General features: G+C 46.7%; 2 pseudogenes; one reads left to right on the top strand and one right to left on the bottom strand.

The window, feature by feature from the left end:
- The first annotated feature begins 1,177 nt into the window (after positions 1–1,177).
- Positions 1,178–5,213, top strand: LOC147095939 (immunoglobulin lambda-1 light chain-like; annotated as a pseudogene).
- Positions 5,214–13,215: 8,002 nt separating this feature from the next.
- LOC147095938 (immunoglobulin lambda-1 light chain-like) lies at positions 13,216–17,627 on the bottom strand (annotated as a pseudogene).
- Positions 17,628–27,150: the final 9,523 nt, after the last annotated feature.

Genomic DNA, 27,150 nt, shown 5'->3' with positions numbered 1-27,150 from the left:
CGCTGCCCGAATTCAGTGCCGGCTGCTCCAGGGGCCGAGAATCCCTCCGGCCGCTCTGTGTGTTTTTCTAAGGAACAGGGGAATAACTAACTTCACAGTTACACAATTCAGGTGTTTAATAAACAAAAAATATTATTCATTTGACCATTTATTAATAATTTAATGCATGTTACTTTCGCCCTCAAGTAACTGACACCAACCAGTTGTAATCTGACTTTAAAAAACATGAACCCAGACTCAGTGTGGGGAGTTAGGGATTGACTCCAAACAGGGTAAGTGTTCAACATCACAGAGCCCCAGAAACAACTGACCCCGCCGCTTAATAATTCAACTGGAACAGGGTTTAAAACGGGAGCTGCGCGCATTAATCGGACCGGCAGCAAATTAAAGACAAGGTGTCATTTTATTAATATTGTGCCGAGTTTTATTTGTCCTCCTGAGTTTTAAAGGGGGTGACTCAGTCTATAATAGAACAACTTCTCTTTAATCCGGGGGCAGGGTGTAAAATGCCGCTTTCTTCCCCTCTTTCTCATTCATCTAATTCGCTCTTTACTCCGCCTCAGGAATACTCTCATCAGAAATGTATTTACAGACTGAAGCCCAAATCATATTTCTCAATTGAAACACCAATTTTAAAGGGATTGACAAATCCAGGGTTCTCTTGCTGCTGATTTAGAGAAAGGGACGTCAGTCTATTATGAAATATGCATTTTAGGGGGAAAAGATTATTTTAAAATCTGATGCAATATATCAGAGAGTAACAGCGCGTTATCAGAACGATTCCGGCCGAAGTGCATCAGCTGATCCGTATCTCCACAATCCGCCCCTCATTTTTCTGGGGTAGAACGCAGACTAAATATTCATTAAACGCGAAAATCTTCGGAATCTTGGAACGTTCGCTTAACAGATACTGCAGTTGGAGATTAAACATTTTTATATTAAAGGTTTAAGATTTTAATAATTTATTCAGCCAAAAACAGTTTTAAAAAAAACTAAATAATAATCTGACTCCATCCTATTCCTGGCCCCTCCCAGCTATTTGCATACCGGGTAATAAATAGACCCGGAGTCTCGGGTTTGCAGACACTGTAAACGGATCGGGTCCGGGAGTTTACAGGAACAGCGCACGGTTCAGACGGAAATTTGAGCGGCGGCTGTTGGCGCTTCTCCGGAGGAAATGGCTCCAGCGACGCATCTCCTGTGGGCTCTGCTGATCTATTTAACAGGTGAAAGGCGGATGGTTTTAGTCACGGGTTTATCCGCAACTAAATCAGTTCAAAACCGAGAATCGGGCGGTTTTCTCTCCGTGTTTATTGACGCATTAACGTCCAATTTGCGCCAAGTCTCTGAATGGGTTGAATTGTTTTATTTTATTGAAGGTGTCCTGGCGGCTCCCGTCCTCAATCAGTCCCCAATATACGATCCTGTCTCCACGGGTCAGACCGCCCGGTTACAGTGTGCGATGCAGAACGGGGCCGTAGGCAGCAAGGATGTGTATTGGTTCCGACAGCGACCCGGGGAGCTCCGGTGTGGGTGCTCTATCACAGTACCGGCGGCTGCATCAACCGAGGCACCGGCTTCACAGACCGATTTCAACCTTCCAGAGATGCCTCCGGTAACAGTTACATTCTGACCATCGGAACCCTGGTGCCCGGTGACTCCGCCGTCTATTACTGTGCTGTGTGGAACCCGGGATACATCTTCGGACCGGGGACCGCCCTGAGTATAAAGAGCCAGAGAAATCTCGATTCAGTGAATTTTGATGTTGGATCTATTTATACCCAAAACATATTACTCTGGTCAGAATTGGAATTGTTGAAGCGCCTAGGTGAATAATACTGCGCTGAAATGAAGTTTGACACCATTTCCTGCTCCCATTAAATAGGGGAGATGAGGAGAAGTGTTCTTTTTACGCAGCGAGTTGTTGTGATCTGGAACGCGCTGCCTGAAAGGTCGGTGGAAGCAGATTCAATAGTAACTTTCAAAAGTGAATTGAATAAACACTTGAAAAGGATAAATGTAGGTTTATGCGGAAAGTCCAAGGGGAGTGGGAATAATTGGAAAGCTCTTTCAAAGAGCCGGCACAAGCACGATGGGCTGAATGCCCTCAGCGGAGAACTGATTGATCAAATAGTGAGAGAGGAACAGGAGGAGGCCATTCAGCCTCTCGAGCCTGTGTGAAAAATAACTTCCCTCCTAAACGGCCGGGCTCTAATTTTAATTGATCTCCCCTGGTTCTTGATTCCCCGACCGGAGGAAATCGTTTCTCTGTGTTTACCCGATCGAATCCTTTTTCACATTTTAAACTCCTCGATCTTCTGAACTCAAGGGAATACAAGCCTAGTTTATGCAACCCGTCCTCGTAATTTAACCCTCTAAGTCCTTGTATCATTCGGGTGAGGCAAGAAACAGAGAGAGAGAGAGAGAGAGAGAATAAAGCTGTGAGCTACACTGTGAAGTTCTGACAGTGGACACTGAATATGTCCCTATGTTACAATGAGACTTGAACAGGAGAAAATTGCAGGGCTGTGGGGAAAGAGCAGGGGAGTGGGACTAATTGGAGAGCTCTTTCAAAGAGCCGGCTCAAGCACGATGGGTCGAATGGTCTCCTTCTGTGCTGTATGTTTCTATGCTGTGCCTTACTTCTTCTCTTACTGTATGTGGAATTATTTCTATTGTCCAGAGTCGGGAATTCCCGATATTCAAAAGATTGCCCGGAGCCGGCGTGTGAGCCCCCGGGGAATCCCAACCCATTTACCGTCAGTTGTAACTTTAAATGTTGCTGCTGGCTTTATTCCTGTGTCGTATTATCCCCCTGACCGCTGCGGTCGGGTGTTCGGCTCTGGGCTGGGAGAGAGAGTGAACCCTCCCGAGACCCGCTGTCCCAGCACACAACCGGTTGGATCGACTCCCTGTCGCCAGCAGCACTGGGACTAGTCGGGATTGTATTATTTTTCCGGGACTGGTTTAATTCTGAAATTCGTGCTGCAATATTTAATCTGTCTGAGCTCATTATTCGCAATCTCCCCGCTGTTTATAGAGCAGAACCGGCGCTTTACCATGGAGCGGTGCAATGGCAATTACTGACCAGCCCCGTGTGTGTGAGCGAGACGGAGTGATGCTTGTTGAAGGGAACTTTCTCGCCATCTCATTCTCTCGCTGCTGACCCTCTCCCCTCCCCCAGGCTGTGTCTGCTGACTCTGCCTGTCCAGTGTCTCCCCGGGGATAGCTCCGAGTCTCCTGGGTTGAACTGTCTGGTCCCGCTACCGCCCAGTGTTGAACGGATCGCTCCGGGACCAGCGAGACTGAGCTGATCCCGAGAGAGAAATCAGTTCACCCGCGCGGGGAGGAATCCTTACTTGCCCCTGTAGCAAGAATCGTTGACAATCCTTCTTCCACATTTCACTAGAAATATCAAACTGTGAAAACCCTTCAGCAAAGAGAAGGCTGAGGGGGTGACCTAATAGAGGTCTTTAAAATGATGAAAGGTTTTCCTGGAGTACACACAGAGAGAATGTTTCCACTTGTGGGCAGGAGGTTAACTAGGACCCTTCAAAATAAGATAGTCACCAAGAAATTACTTAGGGAATTCAGAAGAAACTTATTTGCACAGAGGGTGGTGAGCATGTGGAACTCGCTACCACAGGGAGTGTTGAGGCGGATAATATAGATGCATTTAAGTGGAGGCTAGATAAGCACTTGAGGAAGAAGGGAATAGAGGGTTATGCTGATAGATTTAGATGAGGAAGGATTGGAGGAGGCTCGAGTGGATCATAAACACCGGCATGGACTGGTTGGGCAGAATGGCCTGCTTTTGTGCTGTATATTCTGTGTAATTCTATGTAAACCATTTACAATATTGTTAGACAGAGCCACTACATTAATTCCCAGCCCGTGTACAATGTCCTCTCTTTATTCAGTTAGCTCTTCAATACCCGGTAACAGACCCGGCTCAATTATCATCGCCGCAACATTTAAAGCGGATCAGTTTCTAACTCGCAATTCTAAAAAAGATGAATTGTAAAGAAAAACCTTCCCGAGTCTTATCTAATGAAGCAGCACAGGAGGAGGCCATTCGGCCTTTCGTGCCTGTGGCGGCTCTTTGAAAGGGCTGCATCAGTTTGTGATATCAGAACATATGTGGACTCTCCGTGAAAAGCGGCTCACAGCTTCGTGAATTCACCTCTTTAATGTTAACACTGACCGCACTTTAAGACAATCAAACGCTTTATTAAATTCAAGTAAAAAAGGAAAAAACTGCAATTATACGAAATCAAATAAAACCAGAAAATGCTGGGAATACACGGCCGCTCGGTCAGTGTCTGTAACGGGAACAGGCAGGTTAGTGCGGTTCCGGGGGTGTAACCTGCATCTGAACTGGTCAGTTACTGATCTTTCCGCCTCACACATGCTGACTGACCCGGTCTGTATTTCCAGCATTATCTATTGTTATTTTACAAGTTAGAAAGAAAGAAAGAAAAACTGAAAGAAAGAAAGAAAGTTAGTTTAAGAATCTCATTTCATGTCCGCAGGACATCCCAAAGCGCTTTACAGCCAATGAAGTACTTTTCAACCAAGTCAGTTTTTTAATGTAAGCAACAGAATTGGCAGAGGGGCAGAGGAATTAGAGATTCAAGAGTTTATTGGAACTCCTGTATTAATCAGTAATTTATTTTAAAGTGAATGTTGTTCAGGGATCCTTTGGCGTCTTTGATTTCAGATCAGAGCGTCCCACTGCTGACGGATTCCATAAACTAATGAATTTTCTCTCCCCCCCCCACACAGGCAGCGAGGATCGAAGCCCCTCGGTTATTCTCCTCCCTCCCTCCTCGGAAGAAATCGGCTCGGGAGCGGCCATTCTGTCCTGCCTGGTGAGTCGCTTTAAGCCGGGCTTGGTGCGGCTCCACTGGAGCGTGGATGGCCAAGAGAGAGACAGCGGGGTGATAACAGGCGCCGGGTCCCCGGACAGCGATCAAACCTACAGCCTGAGCAGTTACCTGAGACTCCCCGCCGCCGCCTGGAACAAGGGCTCCAGCTATTCCTGCAGCGTCAGCCACGGCTCCCTGAGCGCGCCTCTTCTCAAGACCATCAGCGCCTCCTCGTGTTCCGACTGAGGCGGTGCAAGTTGGCAGTGGAGTTTGATTTTTGCTCGTGTTTAATGTAATGAAACAGAACATTCCATGTGTGCAATCTGCCTTTTTTGCAATGTAATCGCTGTATGCAATTTCAGTTTTTGGCAAACAGTCCGAATGTTTAATAATATCAGACGTCAGTGAAATGATTGTCCAGCTTTGTGAAATGGACCTTTCTGTACAACTGTCCCCAATATCTTGTGTGTAAACTTTCGCTGTGTGTAGAATGGGGACAAATTTCCCTTTGTTCGCTGACCATATTGTGATTGGGAACTTGTGTAACACAGCTCTTAATAAACATGAAATGCTGCCACGAGCTTAAAGTTGTCCGTCTTTATTCAGCGCTCAAAGGGACATTGAGTGGATTACATAGAATGTACAGCACGAACAGACCATTCAGCCCAACTGATCCATGCCGGTGTTTATGCTCCACACCAGCTTCCTCCCAACCTATTTCATCTCAGTCCATCAACCTATTCCTTTGTCCCTCAAGTATTTATCGGGCTTCCCTCAAATACTTCTCTGCTATTCCAGTCATTTATTGCATATGGAAGTGAGTTCCACATTCTCAGCACTCCCTGGGTATCAAAGGTTTCTCCTGAATTCACTACTGATTTTTTTAATTTTAAGGTTATGCCCCATTGTTCTGGACGACCCCCCAACGGAGGAGTAATGTCTCTCCATCTACCCTATTAATTCCTTTCAAAATCCTAAAAACCTCAATGTTAAATCACCGCTTAACATTCTATATTCCAAGGGTTACAAGCCTAGTTTTGTAATCTCTCCTCATAATTTAAACCTTGGATCCCTGGTAACATTCTTGTGAATCTGGGCTGAACTCCTTCAATTATATATCCTTTCTGAGATGCGGTGCCCAGAACCTGTACACAGCGCTCCAGATACTGGATTATTTAAGAAGGGCGGGAGAGATAAATTAGGATTAACATCAGTTGTGGGGAAGTTAATAGTGTCTGTCATTAAGGATAGAATGACTGCACAATTGTGCAAGTATGAGCTGGTCAGAGGGGGCCAGCATGGCTTTGTTAAAGGTAAATCATGCCTGACTAATGGAGTTGCATTTCTTGAGGAGGTCACTAATCAGATAGACAAAGGAGTGTCTATGGATGTTGTCTATATGGACTCCCAGAAGGCACACAATAAGGTTCCACGTTAAAGATTATTGGACAAGATGAGACTGCATGGAATTGTGGGGAACCTTTTGATTTGGGCTGGAGCTTGGATGGGATGTATGAGACAGAGAGTCGGGATAATGTGTTGGTACTCAGATTGGCAGGATGTGAAATGTGGTGTTGCCCAGGGATCTGTTCTGGAGCCTCAATCTTTCCACCGTATTTATTAATGTGTTGGATGAAGGAATAGAGAGTTTTATATCTAAGTTTGCAGGTGGTGTTAAGATAGGAGGCACAGTAACTTGGGTAGATGGGAGCAACAATTTGGAAGGGGATATTTACAGGTTGTGAGTAGAGTGAAATATGACAGATGTCACATAATGTGGGGGAGTGTGAGGTAATCCACTGTGGATCTACTCCTGCTCCTGTGCTCCTAGATCAGCAAGTGAGGATTCTGAATATGGTTAATCATGGCTGTGAAATGTCCCGAGAACACTGGACAGAGGGTGTCGCCAATCAGCATGTGCAAGGGTGGTGGGGGGCGGCCGGGATTGCGAGTTCCATGCGTGAGCTCCAAAGAGCTTACATAGGGGGCACAGATTTAAGGTTTTGGGCAAGAAATTCAGGGGGGATGTGAGAAAAATCTTTTTTACACAGCGAGTGGTGAGGACCTGGAACTCGCTGCCGACTGAAGTGGTGGAAGCGGAGACACTCAATTTTTTCAATGGGGAGACTGGATAGACACTTGAGGGAAATAAACTTGCAGGGATACGGGGATAGAACGGGGGGAATGGGACTGACTGGATCGCTCTACAGAGAGTAGGCACGGACTCGATGGGCCGAATGCCTCCTTCTGTGCGGTTATGATGTCTCTATATTAATCCTGCGTGCGTACATAATAGCCGCTCGTACTATGAACGTGCTGATGTACGATCGCCGTGCTTACCTTTCATTATTAAACAGCTCTGCTTGTGAGTACAATTGAGGTCATTCTGATAGCACAGGAGGTGCTAAGTTTCTATAACTGTACTCATAAATAAAGATTATTAATCTCTCTATCTCTTGAGTCCACCAGCCTATAATAATGTGACGGATAAGGATTACTCTGACATCACACATCACGTGTCTGTTTGATTTCCAAACCTTCTGTTTCTGTAGATCGGTACTGAGACCACATGTGTCACTTTGGCGCCCTAGCGTCAAAAGTAAAATTATTCCATTTCAGGCCGTTAATTAAAGAGCGCCGCGCATCATTCCGAGATTAGATTACGATAGAGATTGCTAAAACTCAGTCTGGTTCCGTTGCTCAATCAAGTATTGAAAGGGGACATCATCCAGGTCGGAAAATCACAGATAATGAACGTATGGTCAGGGTTTTTGGGCTGGGCTGTGAACGAGGAACTGGAGAATAGCTGATGAACTGCACGCGGGGCAGCAAAGGAGGAAAAGATGAACATTTCCCACACAGTATAGTAGGTCTGTGTCAAAGACTCCCTGTGGAGACACTTAAACCGAAATTTCCCCTAACTGGGCGGGTCCGTGGCGGGCGAGGTCGTTGGCGGGTTACGGCCTCGCTGCTGGCTCAATCCCGCCCTCCGACATGATTTGCCCCTGATTAAGCTTGTTAATCCCGCCCAGCGAGTTTTCCAGCCAATTGAAGGAAGCGGGTCTGATGACGTCATTTGATGCCGCGCCATCAGCCGATTTTCTTAAAGGGACCATGTGCAAATTTACTTTGACATTTGTGCTGTTCGTGTTCTGCAGCATTGAAGTGCTGCAAACATTGACAAGCAGTTCACAGAGGTGCACGGCTCCACGCAGGCTCTCCCATGACTCCCTCCACAGCACGTAGGGAGGTTATTTTCCCTTCAAAAAAGACCTCCCCAGTAGACCAAAGCAGCCTGGTTGCACATTGCACAGGAGGACACAAGCAGGGATGTCGTCAAGTGGGCCAGATTTCAGTGGCGCAAACCTTTCAATGATCTCAGTAGAACACGAAACCATATGCAAAGACACACTCAACCTCACACTGCTGTGCCACTCATCACATCCCCATCACTCTGTCTTCCCTGTCCTACTCGTGCACAGCCTTACTCACACCAAATAACCTTGTACCTCCACCCATCCCTCTCTATCTACATTATCACTTCCACATCTCACTAGCCAACCCTCACACTCACCCTCATCCTAGTCCAATGACACCAACCAACAATACACAAGGGTAGGAACTTGTGTGTTTTAGCCGATTTTCATTTGAAATTTCTGTTAATGCGCTGTCAAACATTGCAATCGTAATTTTCAACACTTTCTGTTCTTCGACAGATTGGTGTGCACCTTTGAAAGTGGATTAGTGAGTTGCAGCGAATGGTGAAACGTAATCATACCCCCATCCCCGCAATGCTGATGAGTGAGAAAGGAATGGGTTGGGCATTGTAGGGATGCTTTACGTTGTTGGTGTGAGGTGGGGCCAACCTGGCGCATCATGTGGCAGCTATATGGGTCTGGAGCATCAAGTGAAGTAAATCTGGCCATGGTGTGGCCAACCCTGGCTTTCCGGGCAGCAATGTGGTTGTGTGCTGATGCCCTCTGTGCTGTGCCACATGAGGTGATTGTGGAGATGGTTGGTGTTGCTGCTGGTGCTGCTGGTATGCATGGTGATGCTGGTGTTGCAGCTGGTCGTGCTCAGATTCTGAGGACCAAGGAGAGAGAGTATAAACCGAAATCATGCTGGTGGAATAGATGGCAGGTGAACTTGAGATGAGAGAAGGAATCTGTCAGTGGTGTGAGAGGTTGTTCCAATGAGGTGACGCTGGATAGAGAATTTGATCCAAACACTTGCAACCTGCTTAAAATTCAACCTGCCTTCCAAATGCATTAAGTAACAGCTTTTTAGCGTGGAAAGTGAACAGCTGTGAGTTGGGAGCTTTTATGGCACATTTACAGATGTCAAGCAATGAGATGATTCCATGACCATTCAATTCCCTCTCAGCTAACGAGACGTGATACCCGAGCTGCGTGGACCCCATTGGTGAGCTGTTAAATTCTAAAGGTGAGCTCATAATGACTGACTTGCCTCCCCTGCCACAGCCTGTTGTGACTGCTTAGCACTGACAGACCCGACATTGGGGAAAGGCGCGCGGTGGTGGGTTGACAGCGAGGTCAGGACCCCGCTGTCATCTCCCCCATAGACGCCTTAACGCACCGACAGCACTAAGTCAGATTAAGCTTCAAATGTAATGTGGCCATGGTCCCTTTAAAGATCCCGGCTCAAAACGCGTCATGAATGACGTCACCAGACCCGCTCCATCTCATTGGGTAGGGAAACGCGCTGGGCGAGCTTAATAGGCTCCATTAAGGTAATCGTACAGCGGGATGGAACCAACAGTGTGGTCGCGACCCACCATGGCCAACGCCTGCACCGGATCCGCCCAGGTAAGCAAAGATCTGGCATTGACTCCAAAGCAAAAGGACAATCCGGGAGGTCTGAATCCGGCGGAATGATACTCCTGTCACTTAAAGTGCACCAACTGTTCGATTCCCCCACAAATTTTTGAACATTTCATATTTTAATTGTTGGGAGCGAAACTGCATGGATCCCAATCTGTCCCAAGCCCTTCTCTAAACAGCTCCACCTCTCTCTTCACCTTTAAGGCATTCCTTAAAACCTACTCTTCGAAAAAGCATTTGGTCACCTGTCCTAATATCTCCTTATGTGGCTCGGTGTCAAATGTTGTTTGATAATCGCTCCTGTGAAGCACCTTGGGACGTTTTACTATGTTAAAGGTGCGGTATAAATACAAGTTTTTGCTGGTGCTATGTAACCTACATATATTGTTCTTAGAATACTTTATTGAGCGCGCAATTCATTCCTGAACCCAATAGGACCTGGGAACTCTATTGTGGGAATGGATGGGAATAAGATGGGCGGGAGAGGGTGGGGAATACACATAAAAATGAGATAGCCCCATCTGAACCCACTGCATAAGCTCCTGCCGCCATATCAAAGCTCTCAGGTGGGAAACCTCATTATAATATTTAAATCAGGCTCCCACAGTGCAGTTGGGAGCCTGACTTGAATTTAACGGCTGCAAGCCGGGTTTTCCGGTGCTCAGGAAATCCAGCATCGAAATCTCCCTTTATCACTCCCTGCTCTAAGGAGAACAATTCCAGTCTCTCCACATAAGTGAAGTCCCTCATCCCTGGTACCATTCTAGTAAATCTCCTCTGCACCCTCTACAAGGTCTTGACATCCATTTAAAGTGTGGGGCCCAGAATTGAACACAATACTCCTGCTGAGGCCTAACCAGTGTTTATTAAGGTTTAGCATAACGCCCTTCTTTTGTCATCTATACCTCTATTTTAACAGCCTTCGCAACTAGTCCTGTGACCTTCAACGATTTCTGTTCCTGCACCCCCTTTACTAACTGCAATGGAGCTATCAATCCTGGCAACATGTTTCCAGAAAGGTTCACTTTACTAGTAATAATTATTAATTCCTCACGTTTCCTTCTTTCCATATTACTCTCCGGTTGTGATGATTTAGTACACGTTCACTTCCCCATTGCTACATTTCTCCTGCACAATTTACTTCTATGTAAGTAGATGAAATGTGTTCAGCTGTATTATGGCATTAGGTAGTATGATAAATACTGTAAAAAAAACTAATAGCTCCTCTGGGTAACACCTAAATATATAACAGTAACATTTTACGAACATAATTTGTATTCTCTAAGTATCCCCGACTCATTGCATTATGCTGGAGAAATCACCCAGTATTTATTGGGCGAAGTTGCTCAGTTCTGGTCATGAGGTCTGTTTGCTGTAGTTTTTACATGCTCTTTTTAAATAGACCCTGTAGACTGTTTGCTGTCATGCGTTGCTTAAATAGACTCGGTGTGCTGAATAAATAGAGTTTGTTTGCTGTAAGATAGACTGTTCGATGTGAAACCTGCCTAAAGTCCCGTCCCACCTCCAACAACAACAGCAACTTGTATTCATATAGCACCTTTAATTTAGCAAAACGTCCAAAGTTACTGCACAGGAGTGTTATCAAAAAACTTTGACTCCGAGCCACATCAGGAGATATTAGGGCCGATGACCGAAAGGTTGGTCAAAGAGGCAGGTTTCAAGAAACGTCTTAAATGTGGAAAGAGGGTTCGAGAAGCAGAGAGGTGCAGCGAGGGAAGTCCAGAGCTTAGGGCCCAGGCAGCTGAAAGCACTGCCGTCAATGGGGGAGCAATGCACAAGAGGTCAGAATTGGAGGAACGCAGATATCTCAGAGTGTTGTAGGGCTGGAGGAGATGACAGAGATAAGGATGGGTGAGTCCATGGAGGGATTTGAAAACAAGAGTGATCATTTTAAAATTGAGGTGTTACTTAACCGGGAGCCAATGTAGGTCAGCGAGCACAGGGGTGCAGGGACTTGGTGCATGTTTTGGATGGTCTCAAGTTTACGGAGGGAAGAAAGTGGGAGGCCGCCCAGGAGAGTGTTGGTATAGTCAAGACTAGAGGTAAAAAGTGTGCGCATGAGTGTTTCAGCAGCTGGTGAGCTGAGGCGCGGTGGAGTTGGGCGATGTTATGGAGGATATTGGCTGTCTTAATTATGGCACGGATATATGTTCGGCTCTCATCTCGGGTTCAGATATGACACCATGGTTGCCAACAGTCTGTATCAGCCTCAGACACGGTAATCTTGGCTATTGGGCAATGTGGAACTACAGTTCCCAAGGTGCAGTGCGCGGTGTGGCCAGTGCTCTGCAATGATTGGTTCTCCAGTCAGCCGTGTCAGTGTCAGGAGTGACAAAGCTGTCAAGGTTGAGAGAGCAGCTCCAGTCACAGCACCAAAGCCCCTTTAATAATTCTGACAGACCAGAGGAAACAGTGATCAGTTCAAGCGCAGAAACATAACCAAGAAACTAGGCTTCACCGAAAAGCCCCTTGTCCAGGTGAGAACCAATCCCTGCCCGAATTCAGTGCCGGGAACTCCCGGGGGCGAGAATTCCTCCGGCCGCTCTGTGTGTTTTTCTAAGGAACAGGGGAATACCTAATTTCATAGTTACACAATTCAGATATTTATTAAACAAAATATATTATTCCTTTGACGCTAATATCTCGAAACAGTCCATTTATTAACAAGTTATCTAATTAGCTCTTTACTCCGCCTCAGGAACATTCTCATCAGAAATGTATTTACAGACTGAAGCCCAAATCTTATTTATCAATTGAAACCCCAATTTTAAAGGGATGATCAAATCCAGGGTTGTCTTGCTGCTGATTTAGAGAAAGGGACCTCAGTCAATTATGAAATATGTATTTTAGGGGGAGAGATTATTTGTAAATCTGATGCAGTATAGCAGAGAATAACAGCGTTTTATCAGAACGATTCCGGCCGAAGTGCAACAGCTGGTCCGTATCTCTACAATCCGCCCTTGATTTTTCTGAGGTAGAACACAGACTAAATATTCATTAAACTCAAAAATCTTCGAAATCTTGGAACACTCCCTGAACAGAACCTCCAGTTGGTGATTAAATATTTGTAAATTAAATGTTTCAGATTTTAATAATTTAATCAGCCACAAATAGATTTTAAAAAAACCAAAATAAAAATCTGCCGATAGACGGATCACTTTAAGCTCGTGGCAGCATTTCATGTTTATTAAGAGCTGTGTTACACAAGTTCCCAATCACAATATGATCACAGACTAAAGGGAAATCTGTCCCCATTCTATACACAGCGAAAGTTTACACACAAGATATTGGGGACAGTTGTACAGAAAGTTCTATCTCACAAAGCTGGACAATCATTTCACTCACTTCTGATATTATTGAACATTCGGGTTGTTTGCCAAATTGCTACAGCGATTACATTGCAAAAAAAAGGCGGATTGCAAACATCGAATGGACTGTTTCATTACATTAGCAAAAATCAAACTCCACTGCCAACTCGCACCGCCTCAGTCAGGACACGAGGAGGCGATGATGGTCTTGAGAAGAGGCGAGCTCAGTGAGGCGTGGCTGACGCTGCAGGAATAGCTGGAGCCCTTGTTCCAGGCGGCGGCGGGGGCTCTCAGGTAACTGCTCAGGCTGTAGGTTTGATCGCTGTCCGGGGACACGGCGCCTGTCGTCACCCCGCTGTCTGTCTCTTGGCCATCCACGCTCCAGCGGAGCCGCACCAAGCCCGGCTTAAAGCGACTCACCAGGCAGGAAAGAGTGGCCGCTCCCGAGCCGATTTCTTCCGAGGAGGGGGGGAGGAGAAGAACCGAGGGGCTTCGATCCTCGCTGCCTGTGTGTGGGGGGGGGGGAGGAGAGAAAATTCATTAGTTTATGGAATCCGTCAGCAGTGGGACGCTGTGATCTGAAATCAAAGACGCCAAAAATCCCCGAACAATATTCACTTTAAAATAAATTATTGATTAATACAGGAGATCCGATAAATTCTTAAATCTCTAATTCCTCTGCCCCTCTGCCAATTCTGTTACCTACATTAAAAAACTGACTTAGTTCAAAAGTACTTCATTGGTTATAAAGAGCTTTGGGACTTCCTGAGGAGATTCTTAAACTGACCTTTTTTTTGCTTTCTTTCTTTCTTTCTTTCTTTCTTTCTTTCTTTCTTTCTTTCTTTCTTTCTTTCTTTCTTTCGTTCTAACTTGTAAAATAACAATAGAAAATGCTGGAAATACAGACCGGGTCAGTCAGCATGTGTGAGGCGGAAAGATCAGTAACTGATCAGTTCAGGTGCAGGTTACACCCCTGGAACCGCACTAACCTGTCTGTTCCCGTTACAGACACTGACCGACCGGCCGTGTATTCCCAGCATGTTCTGTTTTTATTTGATTTCCTATAATTGTATTTTTTTCCCTTTTTACTTGAATATAATAAAGCGTTTGATTGTCTTAAAATACGATCAGTGTTAACTTTAAAGAGGTGAAATCACGGAGCTGTGACCCGCTTTTCACGGAGAGTCCACAGATGTTCTGATATCACAAACTGATGCAGCCCTTTCAAAGAGCCGCCACAGGCATCATGGGCCAAATGGCCTCCTTCTGTACTGAATCATTCTATAAGATTCCGGAAGTTTTTTTTAAACTTCATATTTTATTTTAGAATTGCGCCTTAGAAACTGATCCGCTGTAAATGTTGCGGCGATGATAATTGAGCCGAGTCTGTTACCGGGTATTGAAGTGCTCACTGAATAAGCAGAGGACATTGTACACGGGCTGGGAATTAATGTAGTGACACTGTCTAACAATATTGTAAATAGTGTACACAGAATTACACAGAATATACAGCACAGAAACAGGCCATTCGGTCCAACCAGTCCATGCCGGCGTTTATGCTCCACTCGAGCCTCCTACAATCCTTCCTCATCTAACTCTATCAGCATTGCCCTCTATTCCCTTCTCCCTCATGTGCTTATCTAGCCTCCCCTTAAATTCATCTATACTATTCGCCTCAACCACTCCCTGTGGTAGCGAGTTCCACATTCTCACCAATCTCTGGATAAAGAAGTTTCTCCTGAATTCCCTATTGGATTTCTTGGTGACTATCTTATATTGATGGTCTCTAGTTTTGCTCTTCCCCACAAGTGGAAACATTCTCTCTGTGTCCACTCTATCAGAACCTTTCATCATTTTAAAGACCTCTATTCGGTCACCCCTCAGCCTTCTCTTTCCCCGGTTTGATGAAGGGTTTTCACTGTTCGCTACAGTGAAAGGGGGAACAACGATTGTAAAAGTTTCTCGCTACATAGACAAGTACGTTTCCCCCCCGCGCGGGTGAACTGATTTCTCTCTCGGGATCAGGTCAATCTCGCTGGTCCCGGAGCGATCCGTTCAACACTGGGCGGTAGCGGGACCCGACAGATCAACCCAGGAGAATCGGCGCTATCCCCGGGGGGGGCACTGGACAGGGAGAGTCAGCAGACACAGCCTGGGGGAGGGGAGAGGGTCAGCAGCGAAAGAATGAGATGGAGAGAAAGTTCCCTTCAACAAGCATCACTCCGTCTCACTCACACACACGGGGTTGGTCAGTAATTGTCACTGCGCCGCTCCATGGTAAAGCGCCGGTTCTGCTCTATAAATAGCGGGGAGATTGCGAATAATGAGCTCAGACAGATTAAATATCGGAGCAGGAAATTCAGAATAAAGCCAGTCCCGGCAATCGAATACAATCCCGACACGTCCCGGTGTTGCTGGCGACAGGGAATCGATCCAACCGGTTGTGTGCTGGGACAGCGGATCTCGGGAGGGTCCTCTCTCTCTTTCTCCCAGCCCAGAGCCGGACACCCGACGGCTGCGGTCTGGGGGATAATACGACACAGAAATAAAACCAGCAGCAACATTGAGAGGTACAAATGATGGTAAATGGGTTGGGATTCCCCGGGGGCTCACCCGCCGGCTCCGGGCATTCTTCTTAAAATCGGGCGGTGCCCACTCTGGACAATAGGAGCAATTCTACAGACACAAAGAAATAAGAAATGCGTGGCATAGAATCACACAGCACAGAAGGAGGCCATTCGGCCCATCGTGCCAGTGCCGGCTCTTTGAAAGAGCTCTCCAATTAGTCCCACTCCCCTGCTCTTTCCCCACAGCTCTGCAATAGTCTCCTGTTCAAGTCTCATTGTAACATAGGGACATATTCAGTGTCCACTGTCAGAACTTCACAGTGTAGCTCACAGCTTTCCTCTCTCTATCTCTGTCTCTTGCCGCACCCGAATGAAACCGGCGCTTAGAGGGTTAAGTTACGAGGCCGGGGTGTTTAAAATGCGAAAAAGGATTCACTTGGGTAAACACAGAGAAACGATTTCTTCCGGTCGGGGAATCAAGAACAAGGGGAGGTCAACTTAAAAATAGAGCCCGGCCGTTTAGGAGGGAAGCTCTTTTTCACCCAGGCTCGAGAGGCTGAATGGCCTCCTCCTGTTCCTCTCTCACTATTTGATCAATCAGTTCTCCTATGAGGACATTCAGCCCATCGTGCTTGTGCCGGCTCTTTGAATAGAGCTCTCCAATTATTCCCACTCCCCTGTACTTTCCCCAAAGCCCTGCATTATTCTTTTCAAGTATTTCTCCAATTCCCTTTTGAAAGTTACTATCTGAATCTGCTTCCACCGCCCTTTCAGGCAGCGCGTTCCAGATCACAATAAATCACTGCGTAAAAAAAATCACCTCCCGTAGCCTCGGGTTCTGTTCCCAATTATCTTAAATCGTGTCCTCTAGCTCCCGACCCTCCAGCCAGTGGAAACAGTTTCTCCTTATTTATTCTATCAAAACCATTGATGAATTTTTACACCACCATCACATCTTCCCTTAACCGTGTCTGCTCTCAGGAGAACAATCCCAACTTCTGCAGTCTCTCCATATGGTGCCATTCTAGTAAATCTCCTCTGCAAACTCGCCAAGGACTTGACATTCTTCCTAAAGAGTTTTATCAAATCTATTTACTATTTACATGAATTCATAACTTCAAAGTATTTATCCAATTCACTTTTGAAAGTTACTATTGAATCTGTTTCCACCGCCCTTTCAGGCAGCGCGTTCCAGATCACAACAGCTCGCTGCTTAAAAAGAACACTTCTCCTCATCTCCCCTACTGAATGGGAGCAGGAAATGGTGTCACACTTCATTTCAGCGCAGTATTATTCCCCGAGGCTCTTCAACAATTCCAATTCTGATCAGTTTAACATTTATTAGCATTAATAGATCCAACATCAAAATTCCCTGAATCGATATATATGTCGCGCCCGGAAAGAAAGCGACTGTAAATTATTTAATAATTGAAACAATGTGAATGATAGAATGAGAGAGTCACTTACTCTTTGTACTCAGGACGGTCCCCGGGCCGAATATCAATCCCGAGTCCCACACAGCACAGTAATAGACGGCGGAGTCACCGGGCACCAGGGTTCCGATGGTCAGAAAGTAACTGTTACCGGAGGCGTCTCTGGAAGGTTAAAATCGGTCTGTGAAGCCGGTGCCTCGGAATATATCATTATCTGTTTCATATCTTAACAGCCGCACCGGAGCTTCCCCGGGTCGCTGTCGGTACCACTCCACATCCTTGCTGCACACAGCCCCGTGCTGCATCGCACACTGTAACCGGGCGGTCTGACCCGCGGAGACAGGATCGGATATTGGAGACTGATTGAGGACGGGAGCCGCCAGGACACCTTCAATAAAAGTAAAACATCAACCCATTCAGAGACTTGGAGCAAATAGGACGTTAATGCTTCAATAAACACGGAGAGAAAACAGCCCGATTCTCGGTATTGAACCGATTTAGTTGCGGATAAACCCGTGATTAAAACCATCCGTCTCTCACCTGTTAAATGGATCAGCAGAGCCCACAGGAGATGCATCGCTGGAGCCATTTCCTCCGGAGAAGCGCCAACAGCCACTCAAATTTCCGACTGAACCGTGAGCTGTTCCTGTAAACTCCGGGACCCGGTCCGGTTACAGTGTCTGCAAACCCGAGACTCCGGGTCTATTTATTGCCCGGTATGAAAATGGCTGGGAGGGGCCAGGAAAAGGAAGGAGGCAGATTTTTGATTCGGGACTATTACTTAAATCTATTTGTGTCTGACTGAGTTATTACAATCTTAAGCATTTAATTTACAAATGTTTAAACTCCAATTGGAGTTTCTGTTTACGGGAAAGATCCAAGATTTCGAAGATTTTTGCGTTTAATGAATATTTAGTCTGTGTTCCACCCCAGTAAAATGAGGGCGGGTTGTCGAGATACGAATTAGCTGATGCACTTCGGCCGGAATCGTTCTGATAACGCGCTGTTACTCTCTGTTATACTGCATCAGATTTTAAAATAATCCCTTCCCCTAAAATACATATGTAAGAAGTAAGCTTTATTTGAAATCACAAGCTTTCGGAGCGCTGCTCCTTCGTCAGTCTTCGCCTGACGAAGGAGCAGCGCTCCGAAAGCTTGTGATTTCAAATAAAGCTGTTGGAACATAACCTGGTGTTGTGTGACTTCTTACATTTGTCCACCCCAGTCCAACACCGGCATCTCCACACCTAAAATGCATATTTCATAATAGACTGACGTCCCTTTCTCTAAATCAGCAGCAAGACAACCCTGGATTCGTCAATCCCTTTAAAATTGGTGTTTCAATTGACAAATATGATTTGGGCTTCAGTCTGTAAATAACTTCTGGTGAGAATATTCCTGAGGCGGAGTAAAGAGCGAATTGGATGAATGACAAAGAGGGGAAGTAAGCAGCATTTTACACCCTGCCCTGGATTAAAGAGGAGTTGTTCTATTATAGTCTGAGTCGCCCCATTAAAACTCAGGAGGACAAATGGAGCTCGGCTCAATATTAATAAAATGACACCTTGCCTTTAATTTGCTGCCGGTCCGATTAATGCGCGCAGCTCCCGTTTTAAACCCTGTTCCAGTTGAATTATTAAGCGGCGGGGTCAGTTGTTTCTGGGGCTCTGTGATGTTGAACACTTCCCCTGTTTGGCGTCAATCCCTAACTCCCCACACTGAGTCTGGGTTCATGTTTTTAAAAGTCAGATTGAAACTGGTTGGTGTCAGTTAATTGAGGGCGAAAGGAACATGCATTAAATTGTTAATAATTGGGTTGTCTCGAGATATTAGCGTCAACGGAATAATATATTTTGCTTAATAAATATCTGAATAGTATACATGTGAAGTTAGGTATTCCCAGATCCTGAGAAAAACACACAGAGCGGCCGGAGGGATGCTCGGCCCCTGGAGCAGCCGGCACTGAATTCGGGCGGGGATTGATTCTCACCTGGACAAGGGGCTTTTCGGTGAAGCCCAGGTGCTTGGTTCTGTCTCTGCGCTTGAACTGATCACTGATTCCTCTGGTCTGTTAGAATTATTAAAGGGGCTTTGGTGCTGTGACTGGAGCTGCTCTCTCAAACTTGCACAGGGACCAAGAGCTTTGTCACCGCTGACACCGACACGGCTGACTGGAGAACCAATCATTGCAGAGCACTGGCCACACCGCGCAATGCACCTTGGAAACTGTAGTTCCACATTACGTACCAATGCATGAATTGTAACAGTTATGCTTTCCTTTCTGGCGCAAAAACACAAAAGGGGAAGCGGCCCAACCATGGCTAACAAAAGAAATTAAGGATAGTATTAGATCCAAAGAGGAGTCATATACAGTTGCCAGAAAAAGTAGCAAGGATGAGGATTGGGAACATTTTAGAATTTAGCAAAAAAGGACCAAGAGATTGATTAATAGGGGAAAAATAGAGTATGAGAGTTCATAAGAACATAAGAACATAAGAAAAAGGAGCAGGAGTAGGCCAATCGGCCCCTCGAGCCTGCTCCACCATTCAATAAGATCATAGCTGATCTGATCCTAACCTCAAATCTTCTATCACTCTCCATCCCACCCGAACCCATGTGATCTCCCGGGAAAGGCGAAAAACCAGATAAAAAACCCAATGGCCAATTTCGGAGAAAAAATCTGGGAAATTCCTCTCCGACCCATCTAGGTGATCGAAACTCGTCCAGGAGATCACTCTGTCCCTATATTTTCTACAGTACTTACCTTCTGCAAAGGCGATCTCCACCCCAGCCAGGAACAGGAATAAAGCCATCTCCTGAAATCTAACACATAATTAGAACACAAGAAGTAGGAGCAGAACCAGGCTACATGGCCCCTGGGCCCGCTCCACTACCCACAGGGCCATGACCATTCCAAACCTAGACTCATGTCCAATTTCCTGCCCGCTCCCCGTAACCCTTAATTCCCTTTACTTCTAGGAAACGATCTATTTCTGTTTTAAATTTATTTAATGATGTAGCTTCCACAGCTTTCTGGGGCAGCAAATTCCACAAACCAACCACCCTCTGAGTGAAGAACTTTCTCCTCATCTCAGTTTTGAAAGAGCAGCCCCTTATTCAAAGATTATGCCCCCTAGTACTAGTTTCACCCATCATTGGGAACATCCTCACCGCATCCATCCGATCAAGCCCCTTCACAATCTTATATGTTTCAATAAGATCGCCTCTCAGTCTTCTGAGCTCCAATGAGTAGAGTCCCAATCTACTCAACCTCTCCTCATATGACCACCCCCTCATCCCCGGGATTAACCGAGTGAACCTTCTTTGTACTGACTCGAGAGCAAGTATGTCTTTTCTTAAGTATGGACACCAAAACTGTATGCAATATTCCAGGTGTGGCCTCACCAATACCTTGTACAACTGCAGAAATACCTCCCTGTTTTTATATTCAATCCCCCTAGCAATAAAAGCCAACATTCCATTGGCCTTCTTGATCACTTGCTGCACCTGCATACTAACTTTTTGAGTTTCGTGCACCAGGACCCCCAGATCCCTTTGTACTACAGTACTTTCCAGTTTTTTGCCATTAAGATAATAACTTGCTCTATGATTTTTCCTGCCTAAGTGCATAACCTCGCACTTTCCCGTATTGTATTCCATCTGCCAAATCTCTGCCCACTTACTTAGCCTGTCTATGTCCATTTGCAGGTGTTTTATGTCCTCCTCACTCACTACTTTCCCTCCCATCTTTGTATCATCTGCAAACTTTGATATGTTACACTCTGTCCCCTCCTCCAAATCATTAATATAGATTGTAAAGAGTTGGGGACCCAGCACTGACCCCTGCGGAACACCACGAGTTACTGATTGCCAATCTGAGAATGAACCATTTATCCCAACTCTCCGCTTTCTGTTAGAGAGCCAATCCTCCACCCACACCAGAATATTACCCCCAATCCCGTGATTTTTTATCTTGAGCAATAATCTTTTGTGTGGCGCATTGTCAAATGCCTTTTGGAAGTCTAAATACACTACGTCCACTGGTTCCCCTTTATCCACCCTGTATGTTACTTCCTCAAAGAACTCAAGCAAATTTGTCAAACATGACTTCCCCTTCATGAAACCATGCTGAGTTTGTCCTATTAAATTATGTTTATCCAAATGTCCCGTTACTGTCTCCTTAATAACGAACTCTAACATTTTACCAACCACAGATGTTAGGCTAACAGATCTGTAGTTTCCAGCCTTCTGCCTACTACCCTTTTTAAATAAGGTTGTTACATTAGCAGTTTTCCAATCTGCCGGGACCTTTGCTGAGTCCAGGGAGTTTCGGATAATTATTACCAATGCATCCACAATCCCTACCGCCACTTCCCTCAAGACCCTAGGATGTAAGCCATCAGGTCCAGGGGATTTATCCACCTTGAGTCCCATTATTTTACCAAGTACCACTTCCTTAGTGATTTTAATCGTATTTAGCTCCTCCCCCCCTAGAGCCCCCTGTTTGTCCAGTGTTGGCGTATTCTTAGTATCCTCTACCGTAAAAACTGATACAAAATATTCAAATTGCAAGGAACATAAAAGCAGACTATAAAAGCTTCTACAAGTATGTAAAAATAAAAAAGATTTGTGAAGACAAATTTAGGTCTGTTACAGTCAGAAACGGGAGAATTTATAATGGGGAATAAGGAAATGGATAGCAATTAAACAAATACTTTTGTTCTGTCTTAACGGAAGGGGACACAAACAACTTGCCAGAAATGCTAGGGAACCACGTGTCTAGTCAGAAGGAGGAATTAAAGGAATTTAGTATTAGTAAAATAATAGCGCTGGGAAAATTAATGTGCCTGAAATCCGCAAATCCTCAGGGCCTTTTAACCTGCATCCCAGAGTACTAAAAGAAGCAGCCATGGAAATAGTGGATGCATTGTATGTCATTTTCCAAAATTCTATAGAATATGGAACAGTTCCTGCAAATTGGAGGGTGGCAAAATGTAACCACACTATTTAGATTGGAGGGAGAGAGAGAACAGGTTTGCTGTCGACATGAAATTAGGTGGGATTGTGAGTTGTGAGGAGGGTGCAAAGAGACTTCAAGGCGATTTTGACAAGGCGAGTGAAGTGAGCAAATACATGGCAGATGCACGTGGATAAATGTGAAGTTATCCACTTCGGCAGGAAAAACAGAAAGGCACAGTATTACTTAAATGGTGATAGATTGGGAAATGTTGATGTACAAAGGGACCTGGATGTCCTTGTACACCAGTCACTGAAAGCAAACATACAGGTGCAGCAAGCAGTTAGGAAGGCAAATGGTATGTTGGCTTTCATTGCAAGAGAATTTGAGTAAAGGAGCAAGGATGTCTTACTACACTTATACCGGGCCTTGGTGAGACCACACCTGGAATACTGTGTGCAATTTTGGTTTCATTCCCTAAGAAAGGTTATACTTGCCATAGAGGGAGTGCAGCGAAGGTTCACCAGACTGATTCCTGGGATGGCAGGACTGTCGTATGAGGAGAGATTGGGTCGATTACCCCTGTATTCACTAGAGTTTAGAGGAATGAGAGGGGATCTCGTGGAAACGTATAAAATTCTGACAGGGCTAGACAGATTGGCTGCAGGGAGGTTGTTTCCCCTGGCTGGTGGGGCTGGGGGTCTAGAACGAGGGGTCACAGTCTCAAGTTACTGGGTAGGAGATTTAGGACTGAGTTTAGGAGAAATTTGTTCACTCCGAGGGTGGTGAACCTGTGGAATTCTCTACCACAGACAGCTGTGGAGGTCAAACATTGAATGTAATTAAGAAGGAGATAGATTGATTTCTAGACACAAAAGGCATCAAGGGTTATGGGGTGAGAGCGGGAATATGGTATTGAGATAGAGGATCAGCCATGATCATATTGAATGGCAGAGCAGGCTCGAAGGGCCCAATGGCCGACTCCTGCCCCTATTTTCTATGTTTCTATGGTCAATAGCCAAGTCAGCGTATCTATTGACACTACTGTGTCAGACTTACCTCACCACCACCTCTCTCGACCCATCCACTGTCTCTAAATTGTCACACTGCTTGTCCAACATCCTGCACTGGATGAGCAGAAATTTACACCCATTAAATATTGGGAAGCCCGAAGCCATTGTCTTTGGCCCCCGCCACATATTCTGCTCCCTCGCCATGGACTCTGTCCCTCTCCCTGGCAGAACCAGACTGTTCACTATCTTGTTGTCATATCGAAGCCTGAGATGATGTTTCATCCACATATCTGCAACATAACTAAGACTGCCTTTTTCCACCTTTGTAACATCGCCTATCTCTGCACTTGCCTCAGCTCATCTGCTGCTGACACCCTCATCTGTGCCTTTGTGACCTCTAGACTTGACTATTCCAAAGCACTCCTGGCTGGCCTAACACTTTCTATACTCCGTAATCTTGAGGTTATCCAAAACTCGGCTGCCCATGTCCTAATTCACACCAAAACCTGTTCAATGATCAACCCTGTGCTCGCTGACCTACATTGGCTCCCGGTTAGGTAACACTTTTATGTTAAACTAGCAGCGGGCTTTTTTTGGACTGGTGGATGTGTGGGCTGGGAGCCTTGGACTGGATTTGGGCTGTCGGCAGTTGGAGAAGCCTAGGGCCCAGGGCTGGGGTAATTTCGAGTGTTTTTTAACCTAAACATTACTAGCTTTTAATACCTTCAAAGATGAAAGTTAAAGTACTTATAAAACATGTTTCGTAAATCTTATTGAGAAAAAATAAGATACTGACCTGGATGAGCATATTTTTAGCATTGAGGCCTGGCTGGTGTATAATGGCTGCTAGATCCTGGAGCTGTAAATGATTAGTCCCACCCACACACACACCGATTGGTCAACCATCAGGTGACTGAACTGTAGGATTGGTCAATCATCACGGCACAGGATTGGTCGACCTTGATGTCAGTCAATGCTAATGAGTGGATAACGAGTGGAATTTTGAAGGTTTTTGTATAATGTGCGAACAAATTTTTGGCCGACCAGAAAGTAAGTAAACCGACAAGAGTCCCCTAATGATGCGCTTTCTTTTGATATAACAAACGTGCAGGTACACTCCATAACTTTTAATTGTATAGCCAGACAGACGGAGTGACAGAGAGATGAAACGCTTTATATTATACTAGCTGGGGGGAGCCCGGCTTTGCCAGGGCTGTTTTGGGCCGGGCGGTTTAAGTCAAGTCCCAGGCTTTGGGGCCTCTCTGTGTCCCTCTGTGAATCTGCTGCTGGGCAACATTTTAAATCGAGTACCAGGCTTTCAGGCCCTGTCTGTCTGTCCCTCTGTGAATCTGCTGCCGGGCAACATTTTAAATCGAGTGCCAGGCTTTTGGGCCCTGTCTCTCTGTCCCTTTGTGAATCTGCTGCCGGGCAACATTTCTACCTTTTAATACCTTGAAAGATGAAAGTGAAAGTACTTATAAAACGTTTTTGGTAAATCTTATGTTATTTTTAAAGGAGATACTAACTTATTCAAAGCTGGATGATCAAAGTAGATTGAGCTGCAAGCTGAAGTAATGGCAGTGAAACAATGGCTGCCACATCCCTGAGATGAAAACGATTAGTCCCGCCCACAGACACATCAGGGGACTGTACTGCAGGATTGGTCAATCGTGATGGCACAGGATTGGTCGAACCTTGACGTCAGTCAATCAATGCTAAGTAGCAGATAATGAGTTTAATTTTGAAGGTTTTTTGCATAAGGCGCGAACAATTTTCGTCCGACCGAAAAGTAAATATGCTTACGATCGTCCCGGAAGCGTAAGCTTTCTTTGGAGGTAGCGTGCGCGTAGGTACGCTCTACAACTTTCGCGCGCATAGCCGGACAGACGCACACGTGAGGACAGACAGACAGAAGGACAGACAGACAGATCGATTCCTTTATATATATAGATATACTAGCTTGAGTGCCCGGCGGTGCCGAGGCTTTTTTGAGGGCATGTTGTTGTTGGAAGAGAGAGAGAGAGTGACTGGGGGAAGAGAGAGAGCAACTGGGGGGAAGAGAGAAAGCGACTTGGGGGAAGAGAGAGAGAGCGAATGGGGGGAAGAGAGAGTGCGACTGGGGGGAAGAGAGAGAGCGACGGGGGAAAGAGAGAGAGCGACTGGGGGGAAGAGAGAGAGTGACTGGGGGAAGAGAGAGAGCGACTGGGGGGAAGAGAGAGAGAGCGACTGGGGGGAAGAGAGAGAGTGACTGTGGGGAAGAGAGAGAGTGACTGGGGGAAGAGAGAGAGCGACTGAGGGGAAGAGAGAGAGCGACTGGGGGGGAAGAGAGAGAGCAAATGGGGGGAAGAGAGGAGAGCGACTGGGGGGAAGAGAGAGAGCGACTGGGGGGCAGAGAGAGAGCGACTGGGGGGAAGAGAGAGAGCGACTGGGGGGGAAGAGAGAGAGCAACTGGGGGGAAGCAAAAGAGAGCGACTGGGAGAAGAGAGAGAGCAACTGGGGGGAAGAGAGAGAGCGACTGGGGGAAGAGAGAGAGCGACTGCGGGGGGGGGGAGGGGGGGAGGTGGTGGGGCGGAGGGGGAGGGGAGGGGGAGGGGAGGGGAGGGTGGGGGGAAGGGGGGAGGGAGGCAGGGCGGAGGGGGCAAGGGGGAGGGGGGAGGGTGGGAGGGGACAAGGGGGGAGGGAGGGGGCAAGGGGGGAGGGAGGGAGGGGGTCAAGGAGGGGAAGGGGGCAAGGGGGGGGAAGGGTGGGAGAGGGGGCTGAAGGGGAGGGGAGGAAGGAGGGTATGGGAGCGGGGAATCGGGGGGGAGTGGAGGGGGGAGAAAGAGAGGGGGGGAGCCAGCAGACCCTCTCGCTCTGCCGCCGATGGCTCCACAGAGCTCCATGCTGCCCCACACACTGACATGGCCCAGTGGAGCGCAGCGCCCCAGTCAGCCTGAGCCCCGCCATTCAGCCGACCCCGCCGGCCCCCCCGCCCGAGCTGCAGCGGGGAAGGAGAGGGAGAGCCGTCGCTCCTTCATTCGATGTGTTCCGGGACATCCCCTGATGAGCGTTCGATCAGCTGAGCCCATGCCCTGCGGTGACCGCAACTCAACTCTCACTAGGCTCCCTCCTGCCCCGCCAGCCTTTACCAAAGTGGCAGGGAGGGGGGGGAGCCAGCAGACCCTCTCCCCTCTGTCGGTGATGGCTCGGCGGAGCTCCGTGCCACCCCATGCACAGACATAGCCCAGCCGAGTGCAGCACCCCAGTCAGCCTGAGCCCCGCCCTCCGCCCGAGCCCTGGCCGCTGCCCAAGCTGCGGGGGTGATGGAGAGAGAGAGCCGCCGCTCCTCCGGTCGATGTGTTGTGGGCCGACCCCTGATGAGTGCCCGATCAGCTGAGCCCAAGCCCCACGGTGACCGCAACTCACCTCCCGCCAAACTAGCCTTTACCAAAATGGTGGCGATGGCTACGCTCGGCCCAGTCGCGCGCCACCAATCTTACCAAGATGGCGGCAATCGTGGGGGGGGCCCAGTGGGAGGGGCGGTGCCTAGCTCGGGCGTGGCTGGGCAACAGAGGCCCAGGCTTCCAGGCCTGCAAAAACGCTGATAGGTAGGAAAATTATAGAGGTTAGAGAAAAGATTTACAAATGAATTAATTTTTTTTAAAAACAATTAGTGTTTTAAAAGCAACTTTATTTTTGCTGGAAATGTTGATTTGAAAAGAAACACGCAGAAAGTTGGAAAAAAAAATTACGAATCAAGATGGCTGACACTCACCTCAGTTCAGAATGATAAGGCCCGCCCACACACGCACCGATTGGTCAATTGGTCAACCGTCAGGTCACTGAAATGTAGGATTGGTCAATTGTCCTGTCACTCGACAGTAGGAATGGCCCGCCCGCACGCACAATGAACCCGCCCCCGTGATGCAGCGATTGGTTGACCCTCGGGTCACTCGACTGAACGATTGGTCAAGCTTCACGTCACTCAATGCAAATGAGCGGATAATGAGCGGAATTTTAAACGTTTTTGGACGTTTTTTGGATACCGTCGGCACAATTTTTGTCCGACCGAAAAGTAAATATGCTTATGACCGTTCCGGAAATGTAAGCTTTCTTTTGACGTAACGCACATGTAGGTACGGTCTATAACTTGAGAGTGTATA

This window comes from Somniosus microcephalus, unplaced genomic scaffold, assembly GCF_052327205.1.
Source record: "Somniosus microcephalus isolate GS21.2 unplaced genomic scaffold, FLI_Smic_1.0 unresolved_chr1, whole genome shotgun sequence".
In the NCBI taxonomy this organism is placed as follows: domain Eukaryota; kingdom Metazoa; phylum Chordata; class Chondrichthyes; order Squaliformes; family Somniosidae; genus Somniosus; species Somniosus microcephalus.
Note: the sequence above shows the minus strand (reverse complement) of the source record. Positions and strands in the feature narration are given on the sequence as shown.